The sequence below is a fragment of the Prunus mume genome, linkage group LG1 (assembly GCF_029339155.1).
Source record: "Prunus mume cultivar Tortuosa linkage group LG1, ASM2933915v1, whole genome shotgun sequence".
NCBI classification, from domain to species: domain Eukaryota; kingdom Viridiplantae; phylum Streptophyta; class Magnoliopsida; order Rosales; family Rosaceae; genus Prunus; species Prunus mume.
In genome coordinates, this window is record NC_142698.1 from 22,745,057 (window position 1) to 22,753,212 (window position 8,156).

General features: G+C 46.3%; 1 long non-coding RNA gene across 1 annotated transcript; it reads left to right on the forward strand.

Annotated features, from left to right (window-relative positions):
* Positions 1 to 2,403: 2,403 nt before the first annotated feature.
* On the forward strand, positions 2,404 to 6,171 carry LOC148921341 (uncharacterized). The gene is made up of 5 exons (XR_016122275.1): positions 2,404 to 3,193; positions 3,366 to 3,761; positions 3,848 to 3,951; positions 4,708 to 4,927; positions 6,039 to 6,171. It is a non-coding gene; the product is annotated as an uncharacterized LOC148921341 (long non-coding RNA).
* Positions 6,172 to 8,156: the final 1,985 nt, after the last annotated feature.

The following is an 8,156-nucleotide window of genomic DNA, read 5'->3' on the forward strand; positions in this document are numbered from 1 at the left end:
CACAAAATTGTGATTTTCTGAGGTGTTGCTGGATTTCCAATTCGGTTCTGCTGCACAAAACGAGTGATTGTAAGGTGGGTTTTGTATTTGGTATTGACTAGTTTGTGTATTTGTATGGTTTTCATTTGAGAAGGATAATTTCACTAACCTGTGACTGATTTTATGAAGTTTAGTAATTAGAGAGATTGCAATAATAATGTATTTTAACTAGGGGTGATTGCGGTTCGGTAACCGCGAATTTTTACTCAAACCGCAAACCGACCGACTATTTGCGGTTTGGTGATTTTTGAAACCACAAACCAACCGCTGCGGTTTGCCATGATTGTGGTAAACTGCAAAATGCGGTCGGTTCGCGAATTGCGGTTTAAAACCGCAAGTTCTCAAGCATTCACAAAAATATAAATTCACAACATAAATAAATAAATACACAACCTCAATTTCTCAAGCATATATAAATTCACAATGTCCTCAACTTCTCAAGCATTCACAACCTAAGAAAATTAAAGTTACAATTCCAAGCATTCCAATTAAAGTTAAACTTCTCAAGCATTCCAATTTCAAATCCTTTAAAGTTACAAACCAAAAGGAAAATGCAAAGCAAAATGAATTAAAGTTACAACCAAAAAGAAAAATACAATTCAAAGTTAATTAAAGTTACAAACTAAAAGGAAAATGCAATGCACCAATGTTACAAACTCAAGTGTTGGTGGTGAGTGGATTTGAAGAACCCCGTTGTGTTGTTTGAGCACCAATGTTATCTACAAATAAAACAACATAGTTTAGTACATTTTATTATAAGAAGAAGCATAAATAACATTAGCATAAATAAACTAATTACTTACAAGTTGTCATATGTTCAATTTCCTTGTATAATTCAACATCATCATCCGTGCGGCTATATTTTGCGGTTTGCGGTAACCGCAAGTTTTGAAAATCATATATGCAACGAACCGCAAATGCGGTTAATTTTAATACCGCAAATGCGTTCGGTTTACCGCGATTGCGGTTTCATTGCGGATAAATTGTCGGTTGGTTTTTGCGGTTTTTCGGTTTAAAATGCCACCTAATTTTACTATGAATTACTTCATGCTTGGATGAAACTTCTGAGCGGTACCACCCACCCTATCCTACCACCTATAGGCGGCCTCGTTGGGCAGTGGCTTATCTCTAAACATCCCCTCCCTCTTTAAAGTATATCCAAGACAAAATCTCAATCTTTAATAAAAAGCAAAACTTAAATTGGTGCTCAGTCAACAATACAAAATTAAAAACTCATGATGAATGTTGATGCTTTTTTTGAGAGGGTCAACTTAGAGAAAAGAGGGTTGCCTTCAGAGGAAAGATCCGCCTTCGTGAAAGGCTAGCCCCAGAAGACAAATAGAGGAAGCAATGTTAAGCCCGCACCGTGGTGCCGCCAAGGCCTCCGATGCTTAAGTCCACCTAAGAAGGGTAACTTTTGCAGTAATAGTAAAAGCGTAAAAGTAGTTCCTCTCTTACTAGTCTTGTTGCTCTTCTTTATAAGGAAGTGAAAGGGAGGTGTGTAGATTTCATGGGACTTTGTGTGTCAGCGGTGGCGCACGTGCCATGAGAATTGGTTTAGCAGTTTGTGAGCTTGGGCGGTCGGGAGTTTTGGTGCTTGGCACCGGAAGAGTGTCTTCTTCGGCATGAGAGAAGGTGTGTCCGCTTTGGTGCTAGTTGTTTTGAGACCTGGATATGCCTTGGCGGTTGATTATGGTGTAATAGTCCCTGTTCGCGTCAAGAAGTGACGGGTTGGGAACTTGTAAGCTTTTGCGATCATGACCGAGCATTCCAGTGTTCGCGGGGAGCCGTGAGGGCAGTCCCTAGTCCCCCAAGTTGTCAAGCTAGAAGTTGTGTTAACACTTGGAAGGTATGATAAAAGTTGTGTTAGCCTCAGTGATTGTTGGTAGCTGGGTATTTTTAAAAGAAAAGTAGACCTGGTTTTGAAGCTTCAGAAGGAAATCAGGCCTCTGATTGTTGACTCAGGTCTTGCCGTTTGATAACCAAGTGATGGTTTTGTCTTGGCCGAAATAGCCTAGGCTGGGTGTGGGCTTTGTTGGCAAAGGGTTTCAAAGAGGTATGTCCAAAAAAGGGGGTTTTGGTGGGGTGTGTGGCCATGCCCATGACCCCTGCCGTTTGGCAATAAGGGCTAAGCCTGCCCAAGCAGAGTTTTGGGAAGGTAGTTTGAGCAAAAAGGCTGGGCCTTTTTCGTTAGGTTTATAAAAATTGTTTTTGCTCTTGCTGTTTGGCAAGGTGAAATAAAAGGGCTAGGTACCTGGCATGAGCTGGCTTTTTGTGTGGCTAGGCCCTTGGGATATTGTAGCTGGGACTTTGTACCTTCAGTAAGGAGGCCAAGATTGGGAGAGAAGGTGATATTGTAGCTGGGACTTTGTACCTTCGGTAAAGAGGCTAAGATTGGGATAGAAGGGCTAGGGCTTGGTCTTTTAGAGGGGGGTATATAAATAGGTGTTAATAGCTCTTGCCGTTCGGCAAGCAATGGTTGGGACTTTTTTTTTTTCTTTTCTTGTAGCTTCCTCTTCATTCAGCAAGGCTGAGCTGGTTTAGGAGTTTTTGTGTTTTGGCAAGGTAGCTGGGCTTTCTAAGTCTAGCGAAATTTGAAAATAGCTAGGGCTTAGAGTTAGAAAGGGGTCTAGGCATTCGGCAAAGGGGATCAATGATTCCGTCAAGATCTGGTCTGTGAGAGCTCTTGGGTGTTCGAGGCCTTTTCATTTTTCGGCAGAACAGCCAATCGGTGAGGCTAAGCTGAGCTGTCGTGAAGTAGCATCCATTTTTAGTCCCCCATTTTCCTTCCACACAGCCCTTGCCATTCGGCAAGGGTGTGTTTTGTTCTTGAGCTGGCCCTTGAGAGTTGATTCTTGGAAGGAAGAGATCGGAGCTGGTACCGTTCGGCAAGGAGGAGCTTGGGGGGAGGTTGGTTTCATCTTGTTCATCCTTCCGCTGGTGAGCTCAGAGTTCGGCAAGAGGGTGGTGCCGGGCCGTGGCTTCGGATAGGTGTAGCCGGGACTCTGCCGGCAGCTTGGCCAGGCTTTTGTGTTGAAGACTCGGGTCGGAGGTTGAGTGAGCTTGGAGCTAGGACCCTTGTTTGTTCTTGTGCCTTCACTAGCCAAGGTTCAGCCCTTGCCGTTCGACAAGGGTTGATTGAAAGTTTTGTAAGGTCTCTTGTCGTTTTTGGTTCGGAAAATATGGGTTGGGAATAAGAGCTGGGCACACCATGGGTGTCTTGAGCATGTTTCTTCTTTGAACTTCTTTTTATTATTATTATTTTTTGTTTTTTGTTTTTGAATCCTTGTAGAAATCGGCTGAGCTGTTGGTGTTTTCTTTGGCAGATTTGTCGTGGCCTTTGGAGCTGAAATTTAGAGCTGGGTCTTTGGTAGAAAAGATTCGGGTGCCTTGATCAAATTTGGAGCTGGGTTCTTGAGAGTTTTGGGGCTGAAGCGCTGATCTCTGGGTCCTTGCAGCTGGGCTTTCTATTCAGCAAGTTCGCAATTTCCGCAGCCTGTGTTCGGGTCTGCCTTTTTGTAAGCTAAAGTGTCTTCGGGGCTGGGCTTTGTAGCTGCTCTAGCTTTGGAGCTGAGGAACTCGAGAGTGGAGCTGAGCCGTTGGTAAGACTTGGGTCTAAGTGCATGCTTTTCACAAAGAACCGGAGCTGGGTCTGCATCCTTGCGGTGGTTTGAGCAAAAATAGGGGCTGGGGCAGTTGCAACAACTCTCTGTTTTTAGCAGGTGAGAATTGGGCGGATCCTTGGCCTCGTTGTTTTTAGCAGGGGTGTCCTGATCAGTTTTTTTTTGTTTTCGACCTGGCTGTGCAGGTTTGGCTGGATTCGTGACCAAGGAGTGGGTTCTTCTTGCAGCTTGGGTGTCTAGAGCAAATCATGGCTCCTCTGTCCTGAGTTGGTTCCAAGTCTTGAGCAAGGTGAGGATACTTTTGAAGGTCATCATGACTCCTCTGTTTGTCAAGGAAAGAGCTGGGTCCTTGTGAATTTTTTATTTTTTTTTTTTTTTTTTTGTGGGACAAAACTTTGGTGAGTTAGACCTTCGGCAGGTTCAAAAAGACTGAGTGTGGGCTCATGAGGACCTAGGTCCTGCCTTGGGCTGAACAGTAGATGAGCTTTAGAAATGGCTGGGCAAGGAAGTGGAGGTGAAGAGAGGGGGGGTCCAAAAAGGGTCAGCATGACCTTTGCCATTCGGCAAGGGTAAGTTGGGAAAAATTTTGGGGCTGACCTAAGTTTGTACCTGAGTCTTTGGCATGTCCGAGACCTGTCTTCTGTCTTGGAGTGGGCTGGGCCAAGGCCTTGGAGTCATGCATTTTTAATTATTGTTTTTTTGGCAAAGCTGGGCCTCCGACTTGGAGTTGGGCTGTGCGTTGGCAGCTTTTACCCAGCACCGTGGGTTTGGTCCCTTGTGAGTTCACTGGTTTGTGAGCACAGCTTTAGTACCATTGGGGCTAGGCTTGCTTCGGCAAGGAGGGCTTGGGCCGGGCATTTAGTTAAGGCGGACTGAGCTGCCGTTGTCACACCATGTAGACTTGGAGCTAGGTCTATAAATTTAGGAGGTTGGGCTCTTATCCCTCGAGCCCAGCAGAGTTGGGCAAGTGTTTTTTTTTTTAAATTTTTTTTTGACTAATCTGAAATTTGAATAACTTGGAATTTGAATGTCCAATTGTGTGTAGGTACAAGGAGTTGAGAGGGAAGGTGAAAGGGTGCTAGGGTTTCTTTTGTGCCCTTGGGATCTTATAAATAGGAACTTGGAGTGACGTAGGCATCACACTTGGAGATTTTTGAGAAAGATTATCAGAAAGTGAGAAGGAGAAAAAGATTTCTGGTGAGATTTTGGTGGTGGTGCTAGGGCTAAGGAGATTTTCGACGAATTTCCGTGGTGGTGCAAACAAGGTTAGACCTCATTTCCCTTAAATTTTCGAAATGAAATTCAACTTTTAGTATGAACATGTTGAATGTATGCATCTAGATCAAAAAGCATGTAGAGGCCGTCCAATTTTGTGTTTTTGTGCTTGGATCCTCTTTGCATGTGCATTAGTTCATTTTTCTTGTTTCTGCATGTTGTAGATGTCCTGAGAGTGAAGAGGCAGTGAGTATGTTTGTTCCAAGATGAGAGTTCCCAGACATGAGGGTTTTGTAGAAGGGCTTATGGCTTGTGGATGGTAGTTCATAGGGTGAGATGGTCTGGGCCATCGAGTCCTGGGCCGAGGCATATAGAGATGCAAGAAGTATAAAGTGTTATAAGCCGTTGCTGATCGGGTTCTAGCTTTGGCACATACACCGAGGTGGGCTTCGAGCAATCGACATCACCATCGAGTCTGTAGGTATAGCCGGTTTCGCCGTAGGGGTGGACATCCGGTTGGTGTCCCATTGGGAAGCGGAATACACCGCAGGCTGCTGGCTGAGCTGACATTATAGTGTGCCATCCTATGTGGGCCTGAGGTTACCCAGTGCTGCGGATATAGTGAGATATCCTCCGGAGGGTTCAAAGTGATGATATTCACCGATATGTACCAGATGGTCTCGCATCGACTGCCGTTTCATCCTTGGGTACAGATGATGCTGAAGTTGGGGTATGCGCCGGGGCAATACAATCCCAACTTTTGGCTACTTCTACATGGAGTTTACATTGCTTGGTGGTTAGTTGGGTTGGGGGAGCCAACATTTGAGCAGTTTATGTACTTGTATTCGATCTCCAAGCAACAGGAACCTTTGGTCGGTATAAGCCACCCTAAGGCACAGAGAGAGGTTATTTTATTGGGCATAAGTCGAGTACGCAGAAGTCTTGGCGGAACAGATGGTGCTTGGCCTATGGTGATTGGGAGTGTCCTCCAGGGAAGACCGTCTCCAGACACATTCCAACCCACTTCCAGTCGATAGGTCCTTAGCCCCATCCCTTAAGACTAGTTGTGTTGTAGTGTTTTGACGCTTGGGTCTTTATTTTTGTTTTTTTGTTTTGCTTGTGCAAGCATAAATGGCGAGTTGATATCTGACTGTGGTGCAGGTTCGGTGAAGTGGGGACCGATCTCCAAGGAGCGAGAAGACGAGGTTGAGAGAGTGAGGTCACTGTTGTCGGAGACCCAGCGTGAGCGTAGAAACTTAGTCACCCAGTAAGAACCGCAAGTCCGGACTCTTGCAAGGGAGTAAGTACTGGGTCACTCGTTTTTGTTTGTCTTATGATTCTTTTTGTAGTTGAAACTAACTTGGCTTTTGATGTGCAGTGGCAGTGGATCATAAGGCGAGCACGAAGGTGGCCATGGATCTAGATGATCCCGAGATGCAAAACGCTGAGGGAGTCTTGGGCCAAGAAGGCGAGAAGGGAGGTGCTCAACAGTTCGGGAGGCGCCCCAGATGATGAGGGCCTGGTCTCCGGCGTGTGCCGGAAAAAGAGAGCGCTGATGAAGCTCACCGGCGTGATGGGGACAGGCGAGGCTTCCTCCTTTGACCTGAGCGCCGGCTCCCATTTGGTGGGATGATGTTTACGCGGAGGGGTAGAGAAGGTGGACTTCTCCGTGCGCTGGCAGAAAAATGAGGTGAACTCGCCATGCATCGGCATGAGGTTCCTTGGTGAAGCCTTCCTAGAAGGCGGAAGAGTGACCCAGAGGTTCTGCGAGGACCTCGCCACCTCCTATGATTGGGCCCAAGACGCTCTGACCTGTGCCTATGTAAGTTGGCTTGCCTTAAGACTTTGTTCATATAATTCGAATTTGCCTTTAACTGATCATGCTTTGTGTTGCAGGCTTATGGCGAGATGTACGTGAATATGGCCAAGACGGATAAGGAGATCCAGAGGTTGAAGAGGCGCAATGAGATGGCCAAGGATAAGATAGCGGAGGCGCATGAGGCCATCCAAGAGAAGAACACCCTGGTGCTGCAGAAAGCGGCGATGGCCAAGGAGATGGAAGAGCTGAAGCGGTCGAGGGCGAGGAGGTAGTAGCATGCCCGGCCGGCGATCGAGTCGTTTCGGGTCTGAGGAGCCGAGGAGCTCCATCATGGATCGTCGATGGTGGCGATGTAGCTGGGTTGGGAGGAGAAGGTGGCGATGTTCAACCCTTCAGGAGATTAACTTTGACACGAGTGGTGAGCCTCCCTCATCTAGTCGTACCACTAATGCCGCTCCAGAGCCAGAGCCAGAGCCAGAGCCAGCCATCACGGATGCTCCATCGATCGAGTCCTGAAGGCGTTGCCTTCTTTATGTATTCTAGCTTTTTAGTTTAAACACTTGATGTTTATTTTGATTATGTATGAACATTTTGCCTTGCCTGGGGCAAGGTTATTTTGATGTGCTATGATATGAGACTTGTTGTCATTTGATATCAATTGTGCTTAGCAAAATGAGAACCATGTGATTGATGAAAATGAGCCAGGGTCGGGCGTTCATTAAATATGTGCCGGAAGGCCAAAAATACAAGAGTTGGTTGAGTCAAGGCTCGAGACCAAAGTCTAAGAAAACATAATGGCCTAGAGTCTAGGTATGTTTACTTATAGTAGTACTTGAGGTGATCAGTATTCCAAGGATGAGGCAAGGTCTTGCCCTTGGTATCACGAAGCGATAAGTGCCGGGCAGACTTTGGTAACCTCATAGGACCTTCCCATGTTGGGCCCAAGGTACCTTCAGTGGGATTCTTGGTGGCCAAGGAAATCTTACGCATGACCCAGTCCTCCAAGTTTGAAAGTACGGGCTTTGACTCGGGAATCAGTAGTACCTAGCGATCATGCGCCGCTTGTACGCCGACATTGCGCATGTTGGATTGGTCACGAATCTCGCCAATGAAGTCGAGGTTCAAGGCTAGCTGCCATTGGCCTCGCCTCATAAGTGGAGGTGCGGTATGTGGGCTGCTAATCTCCACGGTGCCACCGCTTCAGTACCAAAGAGAGAGAGAAAGGTGTTTCTCCTGCTGAGGTCCTAAGGTGGTGCGATAAGACCAGAGAACCTCTGGGAGTAGCTCCGGCCAGCAACCCTTAGCTTGTGCTTAGTTTTTAGAGTTTTCTTGATGATCTTGTTCACAGCTTCCACCTGGCCATTAGATTGAGGATGGGCTGGGGAGGCGAAGCAAAGCTTTATCTTGAGGTTGGAACAAAATTGCTTGAACTTTGCGTTGTCAAATTGTCGGCCATTGTC